The 26652-nt window shown below is 42.1% G+C and overlaps 1 protein-coding gene across 1 annotated transcript in view; it reads right to left on the bottom strand.

Moving 5' to 3' along the window:
- The window catches only part of mical3a (microtubule associated monooxygenase, calponin and LIM domain containing 3a), a 104899-nt gene that overhangs the window by 59050 nt on the left and 19197 nt on the right, over positions 1-26652 (bottom strand). Inside the window, exon 2 of the mRNA XM_080002382.1 lies at positions 22957-23337. The gene's annotated coding sequence lies outside the window, so the exon portion shown is untranslated. The remainder of the gene's footprint in view (positions 1-22956; positions 23338-26652) is intronic.

Genomic DNA, 26652 nt, shown 5'->3' with positions numbered 1-26652 from the left:
GAGAATTCATTCAAGAGCTTGTTGTCTTGGAGTAATCGGTCTAGGAATGGGGCCGCCGGACACAGGAAGTGCCGAGACTACGCAGAGTCAAACAGGAATTGCAGGGAACAGACGGGAAAAGACCTCTGTGTAAGTAAGCACTCCAGATACACTTCTTGTGTCAGACAGGGAATACAAATTTTATCCAATGCACCCTAGATGCTGGACTATCACAGATTAAAGACAACAATTGTGTTTCCAAAGGATTGTGTGATAGCGTATAAACTGCCGTATGCCATAAGACTCACCGCTTATTAAAAAGGTAATGAATGGGAACTTTCTTTTTTGGTTTGTCACCTGTTATGACACGCAGCAGAGCAGAGCTTTGCATGTTGTCTTTCAGCCACGGGTGAGGGGAATCCCATGCTTTCTGGTGACTGCAGCTCAGATTTGTTCATGACTCGTTCTCCCTCAAAATAACATTCAGAAGCTTCATAGAATCTTAACATATTTGGTGTAATGATAGAATGAAGTAGGATTTTAAAGAAAATCATGTTGTCTCATGTAACAGTATCGATGAGTGTCAAAAACGATTTGCTGAATAATGAGGATCGGGGTGAACAAGCTCACGGATTAGCATAATTCTCCAGGACGACGTGGCAGAAACTTGCCTAACTTGTAGGAGATTGACTATGCCTCACAGATAGGATCACCTTACACACTTTGCCATTTGACCTCTAGAGAGAGACCATTTACAGAATAAATAGCATTCAAAGAAGAGTAACATTCCGTGTAATACATTCATGAAGCTAGTAATTCCAGATTCTGACTGGAAATAATAGCTGGAATGAAACCAGATTCAGAAAAATAAACTTCCTTTGATCCACACTGCACAATCCACAGTCCTGACTGTGGAATCACTGGAATCATCTTTTCACCAAGACCACACAGAAATAATTGCCTGTTGCCTGTGTATAATGTGTATGTATAATCAATATATATATTGTATTATAAAACAAAAACACGCTAGCTGGTGTGAAAAGTAATCAATTTGGAAAATAGAGATCAGGACTGTGTTCTCTTTTTATTTCCCCTTCTAAAATTGCCATTTCTCAAAAGGATTACATGGGCGCTTGTATGTCCACAACTCCACAATGTCTACTTGGTATCTACAGTATATATCTATATGGTGTTGTCTTTAGGATAGACAAAGAGCAAAGGAGAAAACGTTTTCCATTTTCCATAAAAAACATACACAGTTTGTCTCTGTAGTCCAAAGTCCAGGAAGCTAAACTAAGCTCATGGAAAGCCAAGCAGTCCCAGAGTCCTTGGTGGCAATAAAATGCTGAAAAGGCAGAGGGTACAGAGGTCAGCCGGCCTTTCTGTCACGCCATGCCAACTCCTCAGTGCTGTGGAAACACCCGGCACTACGTTTTTCCTTTAAACCCATGTCAAACCGGGTACTGAAAGAGCAGCACCAGCAGAGATGAGACCAGTTTCTTACACAGTAGTTACCCAGACTGCTCAGCCTACTCCAGTCAGCCTGTCAGTGAATGTTTGCGGCTTCTTCCAACCAGCTTATGGCCTGTAAAATTGTAAACCATGTTGGACATGGCCAATAATAAAATCATGAAGCTTAATCAAGTTTTTGAATGGACTGAACCAAGAGTTTCCCAACATTTATCCAGACTGGGCTAGGGTGGTGAAGGTGGCCAATTATCATATCAGTGTGTATGGTGAACCGTACTCAATATCCTGCAGGAGCTGAAAGTAGTACAGTTTAAGATGAGAATCTTAAACTGCATTAACATTAGGGATGCAACGGTACAGTGGGCTCACGGTTCGGTATGTATCAGGGTTTTGGGGCCATGGTAACAGTACAGTTTCGGTATCTTAACATTTAAGATTTTTCTTATTTTATAAAAAAGTTAAAAGGTGTAAAAAATGTTTTTATAGTAGTCTGCCACAAATAACTAGTGTAACATTTGTTTGATGTAGACATTCATTTTCCATTATAAATTTAAATAAGACAATTCTATAACAGTGGCATTCCTAACCTTCAAATACATATTTCATAAAAGACTCCCAAGTATTTTCGTTACTTTATGGCATTTAGATATAATAATATGTAATATATTGTGATTCTGATATAGTGATATATAATATTGTAATGACCCTGGATACGAGTATTGTTAACTGGCCCTTATAATGTGTTTTACTGCAGGCGGTTCCCAAGTGTCGGGATAAGGGAATGCGCGCGTGCGATCTGGTATGGGAGAGAGAGAGAGAGAGAGAGAGAGAGAGAGAGAGAGAGAGAGAGAGAGAGAGAGAGAGAGAGAGAGAGAGAGAGAGAAAGCGAGAGAAAGCGAGAGAGAGAGTGAGAGAGAGCGAGACAGTGAGAGAGAAAGCGAGAGAGAGAGAGAGAGAGAGAGAGAGAGAGAGAGAGAGAGAGAGAGAGAGAGAGAGAGAGAGAGAGAGAGAGAGAGAGAGAGAGAGAGAGAGAGAGAGAGAGAGAGAGAAGAGGAAGAAGAAGAGGAAGAAGAAGAGGAAGAAGAAGAGGAAGAAGAAGAGGAAGAAGAAGAGTTCAGTTGTCGGTTTAATGGTGTAGGTTAGGGCCAAAACAGTAGCCTGGGAGGGAAGGTAGCCTGGAATAAACCTCAGTGCGTAATAACAAGCGTGTGGCTCCTTCCGCCGTCTAGAACTTTACAATATCCTTATCAGTTGAAGCTCTGAAAATCTTGTTGAGATGCAGCGCAAGGTTCAGGCTTGAAAGGGAAGATTCTGATTTATTTCATTTCCTTAGTTCCTTATTTGTATGGAAAATGAAAAACGTAAACCTACCTCAGAATTGGAGATTCTCCAGACAGCACTGCACCGGTTCCCGTGCATTTTTATTTTAGATCTATTTATTTTCCTAAGTTTCTACTTGTCTTAAAGGAACATTTTAAACCCAACTAAGGGACTGTCCCATTCTGCCTTGGATCAAGACAGAAAATAGGCCATGTATATAATTATTGTTCAAAGGCAAAAATCACCAACTGGCTCTGCACACCCAGTTGGTAATTTTTATAATTTTTAATTTATTTAATTGTTTGTTTGTTTTTAAATCAGACCTACTTTTAGGCATGCAACCAATAAAAATGTTTAGTCGCACTTGACAGATTTTTGGCCGCAAGTGCGACCCTGAAGCCCTGCCCTGCCTATCAATAAATATCCTCTACCTGTCTCTCATGCCATAGGCCATGTCCATGGCGTTTTGGGGTTGGGCAATATATCATTATAATATTTTTATTCTGAAAAGAGACTAGATATCCTCTGGGATTTCAGTGAAAACGTGAGACAGTTAAATGTTGTGTTTTAATTCTTAAAGGCTGCATTACAGTAGAGTAAACCAATTTTCTGACCTTTGTAGACTATTCTTGCTGTTCTAATCAATGCCTGTATCTTCATGGTCATCATGATTGACTCTCAAATAATTCTTGTGTATAAACATCTAATGAAAGCACCAACAACTCACAACTCACCAACTCAAAGTAACTCCCAAAAAATCCTCAAATTATCGATATCCAGCTCGGGGTTTCCATTATCCGCTATTTGCCGGTTTTTGTCCGACATATTTGAATCTCTCTGGTCATAACGTCCGGTGAAAATAATTCCTTCCAAGCACAATTTGAATTAGTGCTGGGTGGATCATTTCAATAAAAAAAAATCCGCAGATCTGTTCATTTCCTCGCTCGGCAAGTTGCAACGGGAAGCCAATCAGTTTGACGATCTGAAGCTGATCTGAAAGCTTCACCTCTGACCAATCACGTTTGTCGATACAGAACTAAGCCCTGCCCCCTCCCTTGTGGATAGGTTGCACTTGTAGACACAGTAAACACACACACAGAGCAGAGAGAAAGCACAGTGTCCAGAAGAGAAGCAGAAAGATGATGTAATGCTGGGACACATTCATCCATACTTTGGTGTTTTTTTGGATATTTAAGTTCTGACCCAAAGCAGACGGTAAACATTGTGTAAACATTGTGTAAAATATGTTGACAAGACGTCCCAACGAAGACTGACAACACCACAAACGTTACTATTTTGTTTTTGATTTGATCCAAATTTTATTTTTGTGAAATTTTTTCATGAAAGCATCTGCAATTGTTACTTATTGTTCACAAACTGAAATTATTTGATTTCAAGTAGTAATATTCGTAATGTTTATTTAAAAAAATTTAAATGTTAACTGATGGACTTATTTTATTTTGAATATTCAATCAATCTACAATCAAGGCAGGATAATAAACAACATTCTTAACGAAGAAATCCAATTAAACCGGAGATAAACGGTTTCATTCTATCCACATTACCGTTCTACTCCTTTGCAGCCTATTAATACTAAACAGCCCATTAATATTTTCCTCACGGTGTAAAAGTAAACATAATGCAGGACAGATGTCTCTCAAACTCCCATTTGCTCTTGAATTGAATTCAATTTATTTTCAAGCATAACTCAACACCATTTGGACTAACTGTAGACGGCTGGTCCAAATGTAACAGCAGAGATGTGTTGTTTATGAAAGAGGCAGCAAACAAGCCCTAGTGAAAACCGTATTCCTAAAAGGACAATAATAAAATACAGTCAGTAAGTTGTGGTACAGCTTAGCCTCACAATCTACCAACATCTGGACAGGCCGTAGGATTTCACACTGAAAAAAAAAAAAAGATTCCAGCACGTGAGCAAAGCCATACAGTAACACAAATCCCATCTCTAGTACAGACATGCAGCTCACACACACACGTTAGGCAATTCAAACATTACAGTATGACTACATAATGTCATTCCAATCTAAAATTATAGAATTAGATTATGCCATTGGGCTAAATGTTTGTTGGCTGGGCCAGCAAAGACATTTTTTACTATTGGTATAAATGTTAATAATTTATACCAAACTTGGCAATAAGCTACTGAGGAAACAAACAGGTTACAACACTGACCGCATGGCAGTATGTGGGATTTAAACCAAATGAAAAGCTGAACCAGAGTTTTGCATTGAGGTAATTTGCATATTTTAGAAAAAAAAAATCTAATAAGTTAATATGAAATGAAATGCTCAAATTTCAAATCTCCACTCATCATCTCCAAGCCTATAGGATCTGAGGGATTTAGCTTCCCTGGGGCCCTGCGTTCGGCCACGTTGAAGTATGGAAAGAGCTGTGAGGCCACAACACACTTTGGTCACAAAAAGTGCTGCCACTCAATTCCATGAAGCCAAACACATCTGCCTTCAATGTTTGTAGGGTTCACACTTTTTAAGGAGGCATTTCCCATCATATTTTATCAACAAGCACACAAACTGTCCTCTGTAAATCCCACTACTGTTTAAGGCCAAGTGGAGGTGGAGATTGGAGACTTTCTACACCAGCGTTGGAAATTATTTTTGCGGACAGAGGCGTCGAGGAGCAGGAGATTTATCCGAGCCAGATCCGTGAGAATGGTTCACAAAACATGGTGATATATCAGCAATTGCCGGTTGTTTGGGCTGATGGATGCCGGTAGGAAAATTTTAATATATGGCCCAACCCTGGTGTATATGTGTGAGACCGGGTCCTGTACTCCTCCCACATTCCTTGCACGCAAATGAGAAAAATTGTGAGCGACCCCTGGATTGATCTAAACGTACCATGAACCGGTCCACAGCCCGATTCTAAAGTTATGAATCGGTTGACTGAAGATTTGCTGCTAATTCTACTTTAGTATAAACGAAGCTGTTGCGGAACGTTAAAATCTAAAGTTGTAATCTAACGTTACAAGTCATGTCACTTTTAAAACTAATAATTATTTGTTTCGTTTGGAGACACGGGGAACAGAGATCACTGCTCTCCATTGCGCAGTCCACTGTCCTGATCCAAGGCAGAGCGGGACAGTCCCTTAGTTGGGCTAAAAATGTTCCTTTCATACAAGAAGAAACTGATAAAAAATGAATAGATCTCAAATAAAAACAAAGGAAAACCGGCGCGGAAACCGGCGCAGTGCTGTCTGGAGGAGAAAGAAAAACTCCCCTCCAAAAACCTAAATAAATCAAAATCTTTCTCTGAATCCCTGTTCAGCCTGAACCTTGCGCTGCATCTCAACGTGCTGTGCAGAGCTTCAACTGATAAGGATATTGTACAATTCTAGACGCTTGTTATTACGCACTGAGGTTTATTCCAGGCTACTTTCCCTCCCAGGCTACTGTTTTGGCCCTAACCTGCACCGTTAAACCGACAACTGAGCACTTCTTCTTCCTCTTCTCTCTCTCTCTCTCTCTCTCTCACCACACACTCCCGTACCAGATCGCACATGTGCATTCCCTAATCCCGATACTTGCGAATCGCCTGCAGTAAAACACATTATAATGGCCAGTAAACAATACTCCAACGTATCCAGGGTCAATACAATATTATATATGACTATATCAGAATCACAATATATATTATTATCATATCTAAATGCAATAAAGTAACAAATACTTGGGATTCCCTGGTCCCTTTTATGAAATATATGTATTTGAAGGTAAGGAATGCCACTTTTATAGAATTGTCTTATTTAAATTTATAATGGAAAATGAATGTCTCCATTAAACAAATGTTGTTACACCTTTTAACTTCTAGACGTTCTAGACAGCGGAGGGAGCCACACGCTTGTTTATTGTTCTTCCAGGCTACTGTTTAGACCATAACCTTAAAAAATTGTTTTGAATATAATCATTATTAAAAATTATTCTTCACAATATATAATTGTTATTGTATTTTATGCATAACTAATCGCTGATAAAAATGTAAACAATAAGATTTTAGACACACGACAAGTCTAAAAAATTTACTGAACAATCTGTTGATGCTGTGATCCTACGGCGGCGCACTGCTGCAGATTGTTTTACGGTCACCTTTGCCAGACCTTTGATTCCGCCGCTCCACCGGGTTGACTGACTCTTCTGAAGGTGAAAATGGAGTGTAACGAGTTGACAATTCCAATAATACTTGATTTGGGATTATGTTAATACTGCTAGCGCCTAGCGGAGCAACGGGGTTGCGTGGGACAGACGAGAGAGAGCGCAATATATTTTCCTGTTAAAATAGCCTACACGTCTTCATATTCTATTCGGTTATGCTACAAGAATGTGAGAAATATAACATGCGTTATGTATTCTGTATATCATAAGCTTTATTTAGCTTTTATGTTATCAACGAATCAACGATTGTTTGTAAAGGTTAACAGCCATCGATTAAGGAAATTCCTTTGAATTTGCATCCCTTCACATACTTGTGAAGGGATGCTTGGAATTGCCGTGAAATGTGATCCCTCTATCTACACATTTGGGAACAGCAGCAATTCTATGTCATTTGCTTCCTCCCTCTGCTATTTTTTCCTCTTCGAAAAGAGAACCCACTTGAAAGAAATAATGACAAGATTTATTCTACTACAAATATTTTAGTTTTTCACTATCCTACCATTAGTAGATTATACATTTAGACACAGTGAAGGAGATCCAAACAACATGTGGTCCCCGCAGACGGACGGACAGACGGAGAAAGGTGGCGATATTCGACATTATCAAATTTTGGCCCAAACCTAGTCTGGAGCCAGGCAGTAATTAATGGTTATCTAAACTAGGGTTGCCAAAAGTATCGATACTTTTTCGATTCTGTTAATTATACATTCGATAGTATCGAAAGTACCGACGCTATGGATAAAACAGATCTACAATTTGATTTTCAACCCAAGGCCGCAAAGATGAACTAAAAGGGAAGAAAATCAACTGTGGCTGTTAATAGTGTGGCTGTTCTATTAATTAGAGTTGTCAAAAATATAGATTCTGAATATTTGAAACGGTTTCAGCGCCCATTTCCGCACAATCGATAAACCGGTAGCAGCAGTCGCTCCGGTCTGTTATGGTGGGACTAGCGGAGTGGGCTAGGCTAGGCTGCCTATAGGAAACCCATGCCAAAGCTAATGCTAGCTTGTTAGCCCTCTAGTTTAACTAAAACAATCATGTGGAATTGTTATAGGGGAGTTTTTTTTATTATTGAAATACTTAAATACATTGAGAAAATTATAAAATGTATTGAATTACGATTATCAAACAAACGTTATTTATTTAAACATTATAATTATTTTCTTATTTAAAATCATATTATTTGATATGACCAAAGGGGAAAAATCAAAACAAACGAAAACATGTTCAAGAAAACAAGGAAATATGAGATCCCATCAGACAATAATATAATATTTTTATGAAAGTCGAGATGTGAATGTGTGATAATCTCAGAGGCCAGAGTTTGGATTAATGTTAACGTTTACTCCTGTCATTCTGCGGTTCTCTGCTACGAGCAAGAAAAGAAAAACGGTAGCTCGTTGTCATATAGCCTTTTAATAAAAGTCTAAAAGGTTATGCCCTTGGTTGTTGTGTGAATTTTTCCCTGTGGTATCGAAAATTGTATCGAATATCTTTATTTTTCAAGGTATTGTACCAAAGTTAGAAATTCCAGTATCATAAACACAAACTGACGAAACATAAACCGGCACACCAACTCCGCATGAATGGAAACATTTTCCCTTTTGGCCACAAAGGAACTCAAAAGTTGAGGTGACAAGTCCATTGCAAGAGTCAGCCATTATTAAGGTGCGGGTGGGGGAGAGTGGAGGGAAAAGTCCTCCGACTCAAAAGTTTAATTTAAGTGGTCACTATGTTTACTTGTGCCTTCCATTATTGACACCAGCGTAGGTGTCTGTGAGAATCTGCTTCATTTATTGTGAGTTGCCATGAGCGACTTCCCTCAATTGTTAACCACACCCCCAAAAATGTAGGTGGAGCGCAAGATGTGAAATTGGCTAGAGGTGGCCTTTAACCCTCTCCTTTTAATCTATGAGACAGACAATCAGTTTCAGTAGAAAAAAGAAAGTCGAAAGGTATAGTTGATTATTAGGACATTTTCAAGCAGTAAAAAAAAAAATCATTAGCGCAGCTGAGCTGCCAATCTGAGGTTCAGCGTCACCGCCTTCCTCCAAGATCATAGAAGTCAGACATCTTCAAACCGCAGTAGTACATGCCGATAGGAGTACATCCTGGATAGTGATCCAAAATCTCAGAAGCGCTGCCAGAAAGATGTTTGGCTTCTATTCAAATTGTGACAAACAGCTTGAATGAGAATTATAAGATACTACGGAACAGAACTCAGTGCGGACGGTGTGTTCAAAGGGCCATTAGCAGACAAAGCCTCAGACCTCGTTGATACTAAACAAACATTTTCCGCCGACTGAGGCTGAACTAGATCCTGGCAAACACTGTGTCCTTACCCTCTGGCTTTTGTATCATGCATGTGATTTATGTCCTTTTCTAACAACTAAGACAACATGATTGTGTGATGTGGAATCATTCATTCATCAATTCCCACAAGCGATACTGAGGTCAAACAACTTTTAACCGCCTTCCAGTTTAACTGCAATTTTGAGAAATTAAAACTGATCACTGGGTCAGATTTCCATCTATTTTGTCAATGTCATGTACATTTTCAGTGTAACAGAGAATTCTAAATGACCCTACAAGTCAAATTGGCCTTTAACAGTATTATGTACAGTAATAGGCTGCTTATACTCCCATTTTAGGACTTGACAAAAACTACCATCTTTAACTATTAAAATTATACCACAAAACAAATCAAATCCATTTGTTCTAAATCATGGATGGAATTGGAGATTACTTTTGCTGCCCTGTGATGGAATCTGTCTTCAATTGTGTTGTAGATAAACAGGAGTATTTATAGTCCCCTGTATAGTATTGGTGAAATGTTTTGTGACCTGACCTGGCCTATATGGGATGGGCTGCTGAGAACCAGTGCCAGCTACCCTTGACCTTCTCATATTGTGTAATCTTAAAAGGCTCAGATGATTGTAGATCAGCAGCGGCCCTCTTCCAAGGGGCTTGATTTACACCGCCGCTGGTCTGCTTTGTTGTGCTGCCAAGGCACCCTTCTTTTCTGCCCAAAAGACTGTGAGCTTACCTGAATTTGAGCTGTGCTGAATTCCAGAATTTGCTGACCTATATCAAACTCAAGCTAACCATTACATGAGGTGAGATTCAAAATGAATTTGATACAAAAACGCAGATAGCGCAGCCAACAGAGCAAAGTAAAATAGTTTTTACGCTTCTCTAGGGGAGATTTGGAGACAGCAGATGGCCCTTCTTCGCAAATTTCTATCAGAAATACTATAGGATTGTTATCTTCTTACGCCACGGAAATATATGATTGTAAAATATGGTTGTGTGAGAACTTCTTGCTGGCCCATGACAAAGTTGCCTGGATTAGCAAACCACTTAAAAACTGTGCAGTATAGATTGGGCACCCAATAAAAACACAGAAAGCGAAACACAGCAAAATGGACCAGGAATATGGAGTGGGAATTTTTCAAAATGAGAGCTTATAATTCAGACTATAGTATTATCAGTTCACATACAACTGATTTAGCAACAACCTTCCAGGGATTTTTGATATCTGCCTCGTTCTCTTGTGATTTGCATAATTTTCACACTGGACAGTGAGGGCCTACATAGCGTATTTGGTTACTCATACACACAGAGCTTCTAGGAAGTGCAATCTGAGACCAGTGTGCCAACAGAGCCAACACAGACTTGTTTCCTGGGCTTAGTCATGACCGTTGTGGTATGAAAAGAGAGGGCAAAAAAGTGGGATGGAAAAGGACAAGAGGATAGCTCAGAGTGGGGTGCTTAATGCCCTTTTAATATGTAACATAAGCCATTCCCTAGAACAAAAAAAAGACAGGAGAGCCCATGTCTCTAACAGTATCCCTTCATCCAAGGCTTAGTTCATTCACATTTCTTTCCATGACACAGCAATCACATTGCAACCAGTTCTTTACCTTTCAACACTTGGAAGACACACAAAGACTAGCAACATAAACAGCTGAGCCAAAACTAATAGCTTAGCTTAAAAAGTGAAAATAAACATTGGTGGTTTTCTATTCTCACTAGAAATTGAAAACTCATGTGCAGCTCTGCTCACTGCTGTTCACAAGACTAATTACAAAGCCAATGTTAAACTTTGAAGAATATCCAATTGTCAAAGAGTCAAGTGCTGAGAGACAAAATGCTACTGCATTCAACCTCTTCATAGAAAGCCGAGAACTAAGTATTTCACATTCTTATAAAAATGTCCATATCAAACCATTGTAATAATTGCTAAAAATGTTGAACACAGAAAAAAAACTGTGTATAGTTATGAATTATTATTATTCATATACATAGTCACAGTCATCGTGAATTGCAAGGAAATGGCTACTGGAACATAACGGGAACATGCAACAGCCAACACAAGCCATGATCTGACAACACAGACACAAGTACAAACCTTTGTTAATGACACTGCATGGGGTTGTGAGCAGCTCAGTTGGTAAACAAGTGTTTCAGACATGGCAAGCTCAGGGAACAGTCAGCTGTCACCAGTTGCCCCTGCTCTATGACACCTCTGCACAGAGTTCTTGTTGCCTAGACCTGAGCCAGTGTCTGGTAACAGCAGTCCCAACAACGCATCAGGCCTTCTGCGCTCAACAAGTAGATAGCACCTGTCAGAGAACCAGAGACTTGGATGAAACCTCAAATAGCCAGAGAGTGTTTCAAAAATTGGCAATACAAACGTGAATGCTCAAAATCAATTCTGGCCAGAGCAGAAGTCGCCTGAGAACATGCACGTGCGAATGCTTTCCAGCCATACATTACTCCATCATTTTGCTTTCCCCCTGCCAGCTGTACTCCAACAGTACATTACAGCTATAGGGGGACATTGCTTCTTGTGAACCCCACACAGTAGACTAATCCAATAGAAAGGTATCCGGACACCCACGCACCCAGCCACGATGCACACACACACTGATGACTCTACCAGGGAGAGTTTGAATGCAGATTCTGGCAAATAACACTTACTGTATAAACAGCAAGTGTTATTTGTTATCTTAGCTGCCAAAACACAATTATTGGAGAGAGAACACGCTACATAGGGTAGAAGTATAAACATGGATCTAATAATTGGGTCATCATTTTAGGCCTTGAATCAGTACAAATGCCAAGGAGTGTGGGTCACTTGGATGAGGTGGACTTGAGTGTGGATCACTTGGACTTTGATGTACACTATGGCCGGGGTTGTTCAGGGCCAAAAGATGGCCGGTCTGGCACTAATCTCTGGGGCTCTTGCCATTACCAGCACCACACATACTGGAAGCAAGCTGATAGACACAAACCGCATGTGCTCAATTTTCCTTTTCCTCTCTCTAAAGAGGATTTTTTTCTTAGGTAAGAGGATAACAAGGCCCTCAGGTCCTTCAGTGAGACCAGAAAGTGAATGTGAAATATGTTTTGGTCCACACAGGGGAAAAGGTTGACAGGTGAAAATGACATGCTGTTAGCCTTTTTGTTGCCAGGGTTAAAAGCAGCTGCAAAATGCACATGTTTCAGAAAGACACTTTACTATTATTAACTACTATTAAAGATTATTTCCAAGCTAAATAACACGTGGCTGGTAGAAACAGGCGCACAGATACCATTTTTTGAAGCCAGAACAAGTACTGAGTACTCAAGCTCTACACTTGCCAATACAAATATTAATATTCACAACAGAAGCACAATCGCAGACACTTTTAAGAAATTGATTGACTTCCTACTTTCACAACATTAGGCCATCACTGAATTCCCAAAATGAAACAAGACACTTAATGCAACAAAATCATTTTGTTGGTATCTGGTTTAGGTATCGGAGAACAAGTATGAGTGCTGTATTGGGCCCAATAACAAAGGAGTATAGGTGTCTGTGCATCCCCAGTTACCTTTTGGTTTCTCTTACAGTACAGAGTACGGGTAAAATTTGGGAAAATAATCAAATTACTGATTTTTTAGACCGATACTGCGTTTGCAATTTAGTATGCAATTTTATCTTAAGTTCCTTATCTTCTGTATCATTCACTAAAGACAAGCAATAAATAATTCTATAGCAGTGGTACTCAACCTTTCCCAGTTCAGCAGCCACATTTACAAAAAATATTTTCACAAGAGCCAAATTTCTGAAATGTCCCCTTCTTCCATCGAACCACTAGTAATATCTTATTAAGAAATGAAAAGCAGGATGTATGCAATAATTGCAATTATTATTAGAACCATATTATTATTACCATGTTTTTATTACCATTGCAAGGACAAATGTATTATTATACACAAATGATGTACAAATGTATCCTGGTAGATGGCAAACCGGAAGTTACGTAGAGAAAGCAACAAGCCGACTATCTCGCATGTCTGCTGCAGTAGATGCCGTGTTCTCTGGAACATCACTCTTAAATTAAGCTAAATGGCTTAATTTAAGTGTGATATTCCATGGATTGAAACAAAAGTTGTTTTTTGTATTTATTAAAAGCATGGAGGCTGTTGCGGTGCTTGCAGCGTGGAAGCCGATGGAGGATTTGGACACGGTGGTGGCACGGTTAGGAGTCCGGTGTTGCGGCTCCAGGTTATTACTTATGTACGGTAATAGTACAATTAAATACAAAAATAATAAAATTATTTCCACTGATAATAAAATGATCAGTGGAAACCAGGTGATCAGCCATTGATGCTCCATTGATGCATGATCCAGATCTATATTGATGCACTCTATCTCACAGCCATCATAGGTTGATGTGTCTAACTGGAAATTCAGTTTTGAATACTGCAGACTATGTCTCAGGCAAAATTTATTGAAATACTCATTCAGAATTTATTTTATTTTAAACAACACTTTAAAGAGCCACAACTAGTCATAATAGAGACGCATGCAAGTCGGCGGAATAGCATCACTGGGTTAGATTGTGTAACATAAAAAAAATATATAAAACACCCTTCGTGATGTCCGTTTGAATTTGATTAACCGTTCAGCCCTAGTAGAGACATGGTTCATTAGTTATATGGATTCCCGTGGAGGTAGCCTGTATTTAGATGTTGGCGGGTCACACAAGGATACACTTTGCAGTGGAGAATAGGGAAACTTTGCATCACTTTAACTCACCACAGGCTTACTGAAACATTCCAGGCTGTCAGTGAATACCTGCCAGGTACTAAGGAACCTGCGATCTGCTTGGTTCCACATATTCAAACACTGCAGTCAAGTTCAAACTAAACTACTAGACGCTATATCCCTATGGCTGCGAGCCATAGGGATATGGTGTCTAGTAGGCCTAGGTGACGATAACCACATTACCGCAATCCTTTTTTTTTTACTGGTGAAAATTACAGGAAGATATGAATTCTAAACAGAATAATCACTCTTTCATTATTATCATTTACTTTTTTTTCCATCCAATGTTCAAGCGCTTCTGGAGAGACTTCACTTCAGCTTTGCACGCCGCACATGAAGGGGGAAGGACAGTCCATTAAAAATACCAGTACATGCCAGTTTGAAATGTAAGACTTTCTCAGACATTTTAATGTAACAGTTTAATAAAAAGTCTATGATTCAGCCCTGTGTTCCACAATGGAAGATGAAACTGCTGGTTAAAGTCATTCACCGGGGAAAGACAGTCTTTGTGACTCAGTTGCAGAGCCCTGAAGCCCCACCGGCTCGCTGTTTATTCAAAGTTTATTAATATTATACACGCACGTGTCCGTGTACAAACTGCACCAAATTCGACACTGCACGTCCTTGGGTCCCAAGCAATACACCTGCTAAGAGTGAAGTAGATCGGATGTCGAGATAATCGAAGGACACACAGACAGATTTGTTCCAGTGCATGCCCGTTCAATATGGCACAGACTAACAAAATGAGGGGACAACTTTGCATTAAAAAATAAGCACCAAATGTGAAAATATAGCCATAGTAAACTTCAGGAGGATCAGTCGAGTCCAGGTTTCTTCGGTCAATGCTTTAGTCGCGTTTATGTGGACCGCCAGGTGCTCCGCTCGCGTGCCTGGCAGTCTGTCTCCCTGACGTTGGAGGTCACGCACCGGTGCTCGACTCGCATCTCGCGCACTTCCTCTGCCCTCATGTTAGCAATGCGCACAGCATTGCTTGCCAGGTGTGCATCTCTTGCTTCACATATTGGATAACGTCACAAATCATCCCGCTGACTGCAATCGGATGATGCCACAAAGCGCCCCAGCTGCACAGAGCGGCTCGCTTTTCGCTTGTTTGTTGGAAGTTTATTAATATGACACCCGTCACGTGTCAAAATTGCACCAAATTTGACGCTGCACACCCATGGGTCCCCAGCAATAGACCCACCAAGTGTGAAGTAGATCAGATGAACGGTTGTCGAGATAAATAGATGGGGATTACATTTGTGTGTGTTTTATTAGTCAAATTGGATTCAGCTTTTCAATGTGAATATATATATATATATATATATATATATAGTGCATTTCTATCTGTTTTATCCTGTTATTGTAATGCAAAAAGATGGCGCTCGAAAAAGAAAAGAAAGAAAAAAAAAAAAATCATACCGTCACAGCCCTAGTATCTAGCACCTTGCGTCTTATTTCATCTACATCTATTGTCTTTAGGGCATGCCACTCTGAGAGAGGGCCAAAATTGAAAAAAATAGGAATCCTCTGAGATGCAACCTCTGGCCAATTAACATAGTCTATAGCTCTCACCAGAATGTTGTTACTATGGTGACACGGTTGGTAAGCGCTGTTGCCTTGCAGCTACTTTGCATGTTCTCATTGTGGTTGTGTGGGTTTCCTCCAGGTGCTCAGGTGTCCTCCCACTTCCAAAGGCATGCCGATTAGGCTAATTGGAGATTGCCTAGGACTGGCTTCCAATCGAGAGTGTCTCCCTGCCTTATAGCCAGTTAGCTGGGATAGGATCAAGCCTGGCGATCCTAACAGGGAAAATGAATTGATGTTGCTGTTAAGAATAGATCAACAAGAAGCCTATTAAAGTCATCTCTTTTCTTATAGCGGTGATGGTATTTGTCAGTCTTGTTGCTCATGTGCTAAGTAGTTAAAACTTTCATGCGGCAGTGAAACAGGAGATTAGGTTGCGCTGCACTACTGTTCAAGGGTCAGCTGACTGGCTCAATGTAAACAGCCCCATTTGACTGGACAGTGGAATGTAGTTGTAACACTGTCCCACTTCTGACTAACACGGTCCATTAAAGAGCCAAAGCGTATTAGTACGAGGTCCTAATCTTTACCTATGGGACATCAGAACAAGCAAGACCACACAAGCAAGACATAATGCCATTTCAACTGAAATCTCTATGAATCATAGTAGGTAGTGGTAGACAGGTGAATGTGGTGGATATAGCCTACAACTCTAAGGAAAAGCTTGCTTACAAGTTACCGTGGTGGGCTATTACAATATATAATTTTTTTTCTCCTGGTTATAGACATAGCACTGTAATTTAATTGCAACTGTTACTACTGTGCTTCAAAGCCTAGCCCACAAATACGTCCTGAAATTATTTTGACGGTTCTTGCATTTCACTTAAGATTTTTCAAGATGCTCATAAATAATCTGTAATTAAAAGTTTATTTCCCAGTTGTATAGGTCTACAGATAAAGCTGGATGCCATGTCCTACCACTTGAACACCACAAAAACAAAATAATTCCTTGACTCAAACCAAACGGACTTGGTCAAGTCAAACAGGATGAATTGACAACATCACCTTCTAGTGGAACCAACAACATACAGAGTATAACTGGGGCTGAGCAATGAACAGGAATCTAGAAATTTTACTGCAGATGGAATGATTTTTAGAATGACATTTTCCCCCGTTCAATCAGAATTTGAATTTTGAGGTCTAATTTTCACTTCACTTTTCACAATATACTAAACTTAGAGAAAAATGTGACTTGGTCTCAAGAAAAATACCATCATTATCAAAGCGATCATTCAGCAATGCAATTTTTGTTCAACAGCTTTGTCTTTCACCTTGTTAAACAGCAGTGAAATATATTTTGGGCAAAATGACCCATCTACCTGGCAGCTCAGTGCAGCTCGGGAAAACTGATCAAGAGGTTAAACTCTTGATCAGTAGGCCCTTTGATCTCAGAAAATGGTTGCAAAGCCATGGCAAAACAATTTCCAATTAAGTTTGTGACAGCAGTTGTACATACATGCAGAAGAGGCAGGGGGTATACGCTGAAATTCAGCTGAGAACATTGGTTGAGATGTTTATTTTCCAAAACTATCTATGCAGAAATCTCAACAATTCAATGTGTTTTCAGTCTTTTCAATCCAATAATCGTCCCCATTTTCCCCTGCAATTATCATCTTCCTGGTCAAATTCAAGAACACACACACACACACACACACACACACACACACACACACACACACACACACACACACACACACACACACACACACACACACACACACACACACACACACACACACCAAAGAGTTCAAGGTGTTGACTTTGCCTCCAAATTCCCCAGATCTCAATCCGTGCATCTGTGGGATGTGCTGGAACAACAAGGCCGATCCATGGGGGCCCCACCTCACAACTTACAGGACTTAAAGGATCTGCCGCTAACGTCTTGGTGTCAGATACCACAGGACATCTTCAAAAGGTCTTGTGTTTACACACATATCCTATAATAAGCTAGGTCCATTTAAATATAGCCCTCATACCCAAATGTCCAGGCTTTTAGGAAATGCATACAGACAATGCCATCTACAGTAACTGAATGGTTTCCCTATGTTGTCTAGTTATTTTAGATGACAGCTTATTGCAGACATGCATACAGTACTAAGTAGCTTCATTATGATTAAGTATATCATGTAAGCCCATGTTACATAGAAAGGTGACTTAAAAATATAAAATTTAAAACTCTAAATGAATATTTAAACCTTCTATTACATTTTTTTGAACATCATGTTTTGCATGCAAAAACACGTTTTATTTGTTGCTTTGTTTTTATTGTTGTTTTTTTTTACTTTCAAACACCTGACAGTATCGCAAGCATGAATTAGAAATAATGAAAAGTTAAACGATTTCAAGAACGATCTGCACAGAGCGGTGTGCATGGGATAGGGCTGGCACAAAACCCATGAATAGAATAAACATTGTGATCTTGTTCAAAAAAGGAAACATTTCAAATGGTTGCTGGCTGTCAGTTGGCTGAATAAATTGAATTCCTTTCAATAATAGACGGTTGCAGAACATAAACCTCCAACGGTTAACAGCACTCCGCAGGAATTCAATTACAGACATCTCTCCTTTTTAGGGCACAGAGCACACCGCACCAATGGCAGTGATCTGTGTCGGACCCACTTCTGATGAGTCAATAAGCCCAAACTGTGGATAAAACGTGACAGCTCGCGCACATCCAACTGCTCATCACACATTTGGAGCCAACTTCACAGAGTTTCCTTCCTCCCTTTCATCTTGCGTTGTTTCGTGACGCCAAGGTTCTTTGTGGGACCATGGGGACACCAGTTAAATAGGAACTCACTCTTTCCCAATGGCAGTATGTAGTCTCAGTGTGACCAAGACTGCTTTACCCATACCAGCAAATATCCAAGTATATCCAAATGTCCAAAATAAAGACTAATGAATTTTCTAGGTAGTGGTGATAGGTGATGAGATGCATGCATAAGTATCACCTCTGTGTTATGGAGTTTTGCCACCTAAATAACCATTGTAATACCTCCCCACTTACCAAGGACAGTATAGACCAGAGGATAAAGCAAGCAAGTCAGGCCACACTTCTCCTCATAATCTCTGTTTGGAGCCAAACCAAGATGATTATTTATTTGTCACATAGATATACATACGAGAATACATATATGTAGTGAAATAACATTGCAACGCACCCAAAGAAATCCAGTCATCTGGCATGTTGGCTAAGTCAGCCAACAAACACACTTCCTACCCCTCCTCCCTATATCCTGCTCTCCCGGGAGGGAAACGGAGAGGTATGATATCGCAAAGCACTAACTAACGTCTGTCTGTCAGCAACCTCAGAAGGGTCTAGCATCGTTTGAGTGGACGCAGCTGGAAGATAAAATATAGCAGATGAAACGCAAAGGATGACTCGGATGAACAACCACCAATCACTGTGACAAAGAGCGCCAGATCGAGCCATAGAGACAGGGGAAGAGACTCTTTGTCCGGGGGGGGAATGTCCATCAGGTCAGATCCCTCTTCCTTCTCTCTGCTGAAGCAGTGATGCATGGCCGAATGTGGGTCAAGAAGAGAAAATTGAGGTTTTTTTTGTGTTGTTGAGTCTTACAACATTGGGGATGGGGGGGGGGGGGCATCTTTATAGATGCCTGAGGTCGGGAGGTCTTTTTTTGACAAAGAAAACTGGGCAACAGAGAGTGGGCCTATAAATTCTAATTTATTCTACAACGAGAAATGATGGAAGAATTCCTTTCGGGGTTAGTTTTAAGGGACTTTTGCGAAAGAGCAACACAATAGCGCAGCTCTCAAAAGTCAGTGGCAGGAATGCCTCGACCTTTCGACGAAAAGCAGCATAGCGAAATGTTGAAATAATACATCTCGGCATAAAAATAACCCACGCCATTAGGCTACCCCTAAAAACATCCAGACAGGACATGACAGTTACTCAGCCTCGCAAAAACCCTTTAACGCCAACCACATTCCGACCTCGGTAGTCATTTCTGCAACGGCAAGACTGTTATAAATACCCAGTATAAACAGTGCAATGAACACATGCAAGCTCAAATTAAAAATACAAAAAAAGAAGGTTGGAAGATTTATCTGCCCACCGATACTCCCAGCCCCGTGTGGGAGGCACACCTGGAGATGTGCAATCGTAAGATCGGAAGAGAGAACGCACTTTATTTGATGGCATGTCATTAACTGGAGGGTCGTAAACATATATATATATATATATATATATATATATATATATATATATATATATATATATATATATATGTGTGTGTTTACGACCCTCCAGTATAGTATGTATATATATACACACACCAGAAAACAATCGGAGGGGGAAAACCCCACTGGAATAATGATGCATTTCCAGGACGCCAGACAACCGAACGAGCCGCATCACTCAAGCGTTCCACAGGCGGTTCCATCGGACCCACGCTCGGCCGCCGCTCTTACATCACAAACAGGTATTGTCGACGGACTCGCACCGATCCAGCACGATATCACAAGGTGTGCGTCGCTCCCCCCGGTTACGATTTAACTGAACGTTGCGCCGCGGTGTGGACTCCTGTTCCCAAACGGGAGAGGCACCGAAGCGTGACGTCCCCCCAAAAACGTGCCGGAGACCCCAGCAAACACCGCGAGGTTTTTTTGTTGTTCTGTTTTTGGGTTGTTTTGTGTTTTTTTTGGTTTGTTTGTTTGTTTTTTTTTGCCAAGCAGTACGGACCATTACAACTTCTTACCTTTGAAGCACGTCTACGATGTATCCGCCTCGCTCGGTAATACATCCATGCCCACGCGGGGGCCGGGAACTGCTCCGGGAACGCGCCGCGGTCTCGGCGTCTCTCCGCGGGTCGACCTCCGCCGGGAAGGCGCAACTTGAAACTGACAGGGAAGAATCGGACGGAACCATTTCGACGTCGCGGCGGGGGTGGGGGGGGGGGGGGGGGGGGGGGAGAGCCCGGCCGCCACGGCGAATAGCAGCGTTTTTCTCGGAAGGGTAGAATGTCGCTTGGCTAAATCGAAATCCATCCACGACCCACGCTTGAGACTCAGTACGTCACGACAAGTCAATTGAATCGTTTGAGATCGACGTTGCGTTTGGAATGTTTTCATCGACCCCCCCCCCCCGCCGCTCCTCGGTGTGAGTGTGCGTGTTTTAGCTCATTTTAATCCTATTGGTCGCTGCAAATGTGACGCTGGGCTGGAAGGCAGGAGGCCACCACACGTCACTGGACGTAATTACTGCTTTATTATGGCTATGGTGGTCTATAAAGTACATGGATTGATGATTAATATATCACTTATTGTTTGTTTCTTTCTTTCTTTCTTTCTTTCTTGGATCTGTCCGTTTTGTTTTTTCTTTTTTTTTTTTCCGTCATCACCCAAAAAAAAGTGAAAATAAAAATGTAAGCTGTTTCCCCAAGTCGTTCTGGGACTGTTTTTTTTTTTTTTTTTAGATATAACTTTGACTTTGGATATATTAAATGTAGCATGTTTTCCACGATCATGTTCATATGGCAAGGCATTGTCGCCAAGAGGGTCTAAGAGAGCAACCCACAGAATAATTATAATAAAAACGCCTCCCGTACTTTACAGCATACTCCAGGAACAAGCTTTTTAAGAGGAAACCACCAATCCAACTAACCTACTAATGGCATATAAATAGTCTGACTGCATTGACTTTTTAGACCAAAAAAATCCAACAACATGCTTTACTAGAGCCCCGCTTGACTATCAAAGTCACTGGCGTTTTGCAAATGTGCCATGGCTCACAACATGGACCCCGAGCCATACAAAACACAGCAACAACAACTCCGAAATGTGACCACTTGAGATAGAGCTTTGATATTCACAAATAGCCCTGCAAACACTATCAGCTCTCTGCACATTAGAGGGGGTCTCTCACTCTCTAAGCAGTTCTAGGAGGGCGTACGCCGTCCTCTCTCCCCACCTCCTATCGTGGTGCAGATAGAGGACACGCAGACACAGAGCGTTTGAAATTCCCTGTCATGCATGCTCAGTGAACTTCAACTTGAATTGAAGTCCTTTGAAGGAGAACCATTTAGATCCGACGCATGGACCAGTGCAGCTGCATCGCAACGGGGACGGCTGCTTGCAGCGTTACTTGATAGCCCAAGGTCTATTCAGCAGACTGTATGTCACTTGACAACTGATGTGTGAAGTGCTCTGCCATAGAATGCAAAGAGCGTGTTCCAGACCTGAAATGAGTAAAGGGCTGAGAAAAGGGGTAGCGTAGCATCATGACAGGTGATCGTAAATAGGCTTTGCACAGTCGGTTGAACTGTTAAATGTCGTTTTCCTCAAATAAGTACAGTGCAGCATGGGCGCAAAGTGAAGAATGTCTAAATAACAAAAAAAAATGAAATAACAATTTTTGCACATATGCTTGTTATTAGGATTTACTGTATGTGATTGAGGACTGGGTTCCAAGCCACGGTATGTATTTTCTCCATCACGCTTCATAACAATAAAAAAAAAAACAACAACCATAGACTTTCTCCTGAATAGCGAAGAGAAATTTTAGATTGCTGTGCTGCTGCGGGACTGCACTGTAAGTCCGTAATAGGCCAGCAATTTCTGGAAGGTAGTCTCCAGAGTAAAAAAAGAGGCACTCACGAAACATACTCTACATTTAGAGCTTATACAGTGACACACATGTGTAATTATGGCTTTGTATAATGAAAATAGAGTAACTGAAAATTTAAATGGTCATATCATGGCAATGTCAACATAGCTATGAACACAATTAATATTGTTCAGCCTAAAACCTCAAACTGCTTTCCACAGCGGAAGCAGTACGTGTAGAAAAACTAATCGCGTTTAGTTTGACTAGTACACCACTGAGCCTACAATTGAGTACAACCTATGACCCAGTTGGGTTTTCTAATTTAAAAAAAAACACAAAGGGGCTGACTCAAATGAAGGGAGGAATGAGAGAGAGAGAGAGAGGGAGTCGTTCGAGAGCTACATAAGGAAGCAATTTGGGAGATTTAGGAGGGAAGATTTTAAAAGACACATCGCTATGCTTGCCTTCCCGGGCTTGTGACACCTTTCGGGGGGGATCGATGGGAGCTGACTGACGGGCGCAGACACAAAGGCTTGTTTATCCAAGGTATGGCAGGCTGCTCACATTCCCAACAAAACAAAGGAGCTCCCGTGTGCATGATGTCAGTGCCAAAATCTTTAAAGGCGGAATGATCCTCCACGCAGCGCTGTCCAAGACTAAACCACAATGGCCCCGGTGTCATGTCCGGCCTGTGGATGATACGGCTGATGGAGGATAAAGAAAAAGGGAGGAGTACTCACTGTACGGATGGAGAACCGGCGGCAAGTGAAGAGCCAAGGTGTTCCTCTTTTTTCCCTCTCGTCTCCCTCCTCCCCTTCTCTCTCTCTCTCTCTCTCTCTTGCCTTCCGTCCTCCCTCCTATTTCTCCTTTTCCCTCCTCACCACAGCAAGATGCTGCCTGGACCAGTGCATGTCGTCATGGCAACCGGGACCGGTGGGGATTCTCACACGTGACCGTGGGACACCCCCCCGCCCAACTCCTGGATGCTGATTGGCCGGGACGCTGGAGAGTGGGAGGGAGCGAGGAGGGGGGAGGGGGGGGTAGAGGGAGTGGGGAGCCTCCCAGAGATGATGTCACACGCCCACTGTGCTGACAAAAGGAGGGATCCTCACTCAGGCTGCCTGCAAAGACAAGCGACAAAAGGAGTGTTATTAGATAAGAAATGGGATTTGAGTGAAATTTGAGTTGGTCGACTCGAGCCAAAAATGGAAAAATGGACAGAACAAGAAACAGTCTAAAACTGATTGACCAGTTGACTGGCTGATTGAACTGGCTGACTGTCAGGCTGGTTGTCTGGCTGACTTTGTCGATGGTTAAGTGACCGACTGGACTGGGATGACAGGCCTGGCTACTGGCTCAGCTGTCACCCTCCACACTGCCTTTAGCCCCGCACTAAAATGTGCTTTGGCTCATCGAGATGGCGAGATGCCGGTGGCCGGGATGCAGAAATAACACGGCAGTTAGAAGACATACCAGAGCTTCCTTATGTGGCAGCTTGACCCGCTGGCCCGCCACAGCACCACCACCACCGCCAGAGCAGCGCTCAAGGGCTATTTTTAGCGCCGGAGAAACCAGATAGATCCCTCGCTGCTCTCAGCGATGTGTGATATTCTGCACAGAGTGCAAAGGCAAACAATCCCTGTGTAATAAAACATGCACAATATGCGCGACGTCATATAAAAACATGTTATGCAACATTATATTAAAGGAGAAGGTACTGGAGCGATAATGACTGCACATTTGAAACTAGCAAAAACAAATGCAATGATGAGGAAACCAATGAGGTGTCGCAGCAACGCTGTTAAATGGCAGAAGTCCCGCATTTCGCATTTATGATGAGAGTGGTTGTTATATATTTTTTCACAGACCCTGACTTAACTACACAAGCAGCAGCGATTGAAGCGCGATTGAGGTGGCGACCCAGGAGGAATAAACTGCTCTGTCTGCTCATGTCGACCGACAAGGGAATTCAGAAAGAGGACTTGAGTATTTTGAGGCCAGCTTGAGGGGAAAGTGGGTTCCCTGTCTAATTCACTTTCATCCCTGGCCAAAGGCCCGGTCAGTAGACCCAGTCAACCAAAGATGGGAGGAGTATAGGATCATCAGACATTTTTGTTTTGCACCAATAAGCGGCTTGTCGGCTTGTCAGCTTATCTGCGAGTGAACGGCGACAACAATGGCTTCCGATTCATCCTGGGCGGTGGCAGTCACCTGGGCCGCTCAGCGATCCTGTGACCTCTTGGGGTGAATTCATCTCAGCTATAGAAGGTGGTGATGCGGAACCAGAGAAAATGGTGTTTCTAGAATGGAGATCCATCTAGATCTGGATCTGGTATCCCAGATCCAGGTAGGGCTGTTGCCGATTCCAGAGATACAGCCTAAATGTGGTTTGCCGAGGACAGCCTGGGCTATGCATAATGCAAGCATTTATTCCTCTTCTTCTTCTTCTTCTTCGTCTTCTTCTTCTTCTTCGTCTAATGCTGTTACTGGGCAGAAGGAATGTGAGCGATGTTAATGAAACATACGGCCCCTGTCACTCGAGCCTCCCATCCTCCTTGACCCCGGCAGAAACTGGAAGTAGGGAGATGTTTTTCATTTCTGACAAGCTTACGGCTTCAATGCCGTTGGAATTCATTTTCTTCCCAAAGTACGTTGCAATGACTACTTAAAATTTCTGAAGTTGTGGTAGGTCTCTCCATCTGCCCTCAAACTCGTTACGGAAGGCAGCATCAAGGGATTTAATTATTTTGAAGGGATGTAAAAGTTCAAAATTCAACCCAGCTTTCTGGCAGGTCTGGGATAAAAAGGGAGGGTGCTGAACATTGTAAAATGTTTATTATGACCTAGGATGATGTCATAATCTTCCCAGTGAGCATAAAATTGAACTTGAAAAGGGCAGGGGACATGATGATGATAAAAATGATGCTGCTGATGATGATGATGATGATGAAGGGAGCAGTGGTCGTAATATGTAATCTCATCATGGACACGGCCTCCCATAAGGAATCTCTCACAGGCCAGTGAACACTGGCACACCAGAGGACAAGAGAGAGAGGGAGAGAGAGAGAGGGGGAGAGAAATAGAGAGAGATACTACCAATGCATGATACCATCATATGTGGAGGCCACGCAATGAATAAACGTGACATCTATGAATTTGGAATGTACATGAGCGCTAAATACCGTGGCCATGTGTGCATATAGAAACGCTAGCCACAAGACGTACATCAACATCAGACACGGAACAAGTTTTAAACATGCTTTTACTTAATACCACAGTCAATTGTAATGTTTGAGACAATGGCGGCAGATGCAGATTTAAAAGCCAAAGGGCTTGAGTGGTGGGTTTCTGAAATCCTGCTGCCCAATCGCTTGCCTTAATCGCTCAGTCATTTCGTGTAAAGGAGGGGAGGTGCGTGAGAGTTGCCAGGCACCCTGTCGTGATCTGAGGTGACCTCCCTGGCAGCGTGGCGTGCAATGAGCCGTCAGAGAACAAAACAAACAAAGAATACGCTCAAGCCTCAAGCGCGCAGACGTCGTTTGCTCCTTTTTGCCGACGTCTCCGTGTCGGCCGACAGGTTTTAGATTCCCTCGCTGCTCCTTGATACGAGTCGACAGCTCCTTGTCTTCCGACTCGAACTCATTGAACTCGAACTCGCTGCTATTCTTATTAACCGTGTTTGGGATTAAACGTGACATCTGGATTGGGAGCGAGCGAGCAAACCACCACCGCCATCAGTGACTTGTTTTCTTCCCCCCAGATCTCGGAGGTAAACACCGCCCACAGAGCTTTCAGAGGGATGGCGACTGTTCAGACGTTTGATTTCAAAAGTGACCAGAGGAGGGGTGGGGGGAGGGGGGACCACTTAAGAGTTCAATAGCGCATATTGAATGAGTTCTCTCCGAAAAGGCATTTGTGTTTTTGAGTAACGTATGCCCGGCCAGCGCTGTAACTTGAACATTTCATTTCCTCCAAGAATAAGGGTGGACTAACCCTGCAAAAACACTCCATAAATCAACTCCAGTCTGATCCGAGCTGGCCCTATCCCCCCACCCCTGAGCAAGGTGGGAAGTGGGAGCGAGAGAGACAGAGAGAGAGGGGGGGGGGGGCAACGTCAAGGTCACAGCAATGGAAGAAGTCCTCGGAAAGGGGAAACCAAAAGAAACAACAGTCACAAAGACGAACAGACAGCGAGTGGCGAGTGGAGCGGACAATTGGAGCTCTGGCCCCGTCTGTGGTCGGACTAAATATATCATGATGTGTTCGGGAGACCTCAGTTCTGGGGGCCGGCGTGATGGCAAGCGGTGGCGGCAGCGGTGGTCAGGGCGCGGCTCGGGGCCCGCGGCTGGACCCAGGTTCTCACACGCAAGTCCATGAACTGCTAAAGCAGTAAACCATAATTCATGCCTTTTCCTAGAGACAAAGAGGGTCAGATG

The sequence above is a fragment of the Zeus faber genome, assembly GCF_960531495.2.
Source record: "Zeus faber genome assembly, chromosome: 6".
Classification (NCBI taxonomy): domain Eukaryota; kingdom Metazoa; phylum Chordata; class Actinopteri; order Zeiformes; family Zeidae; genus Zeus; species Zeus faber.
Note: the sequence above shows the minus strand (reverse complement) of the source record. Positions and strands in the feature narration are given on the sequence as shown.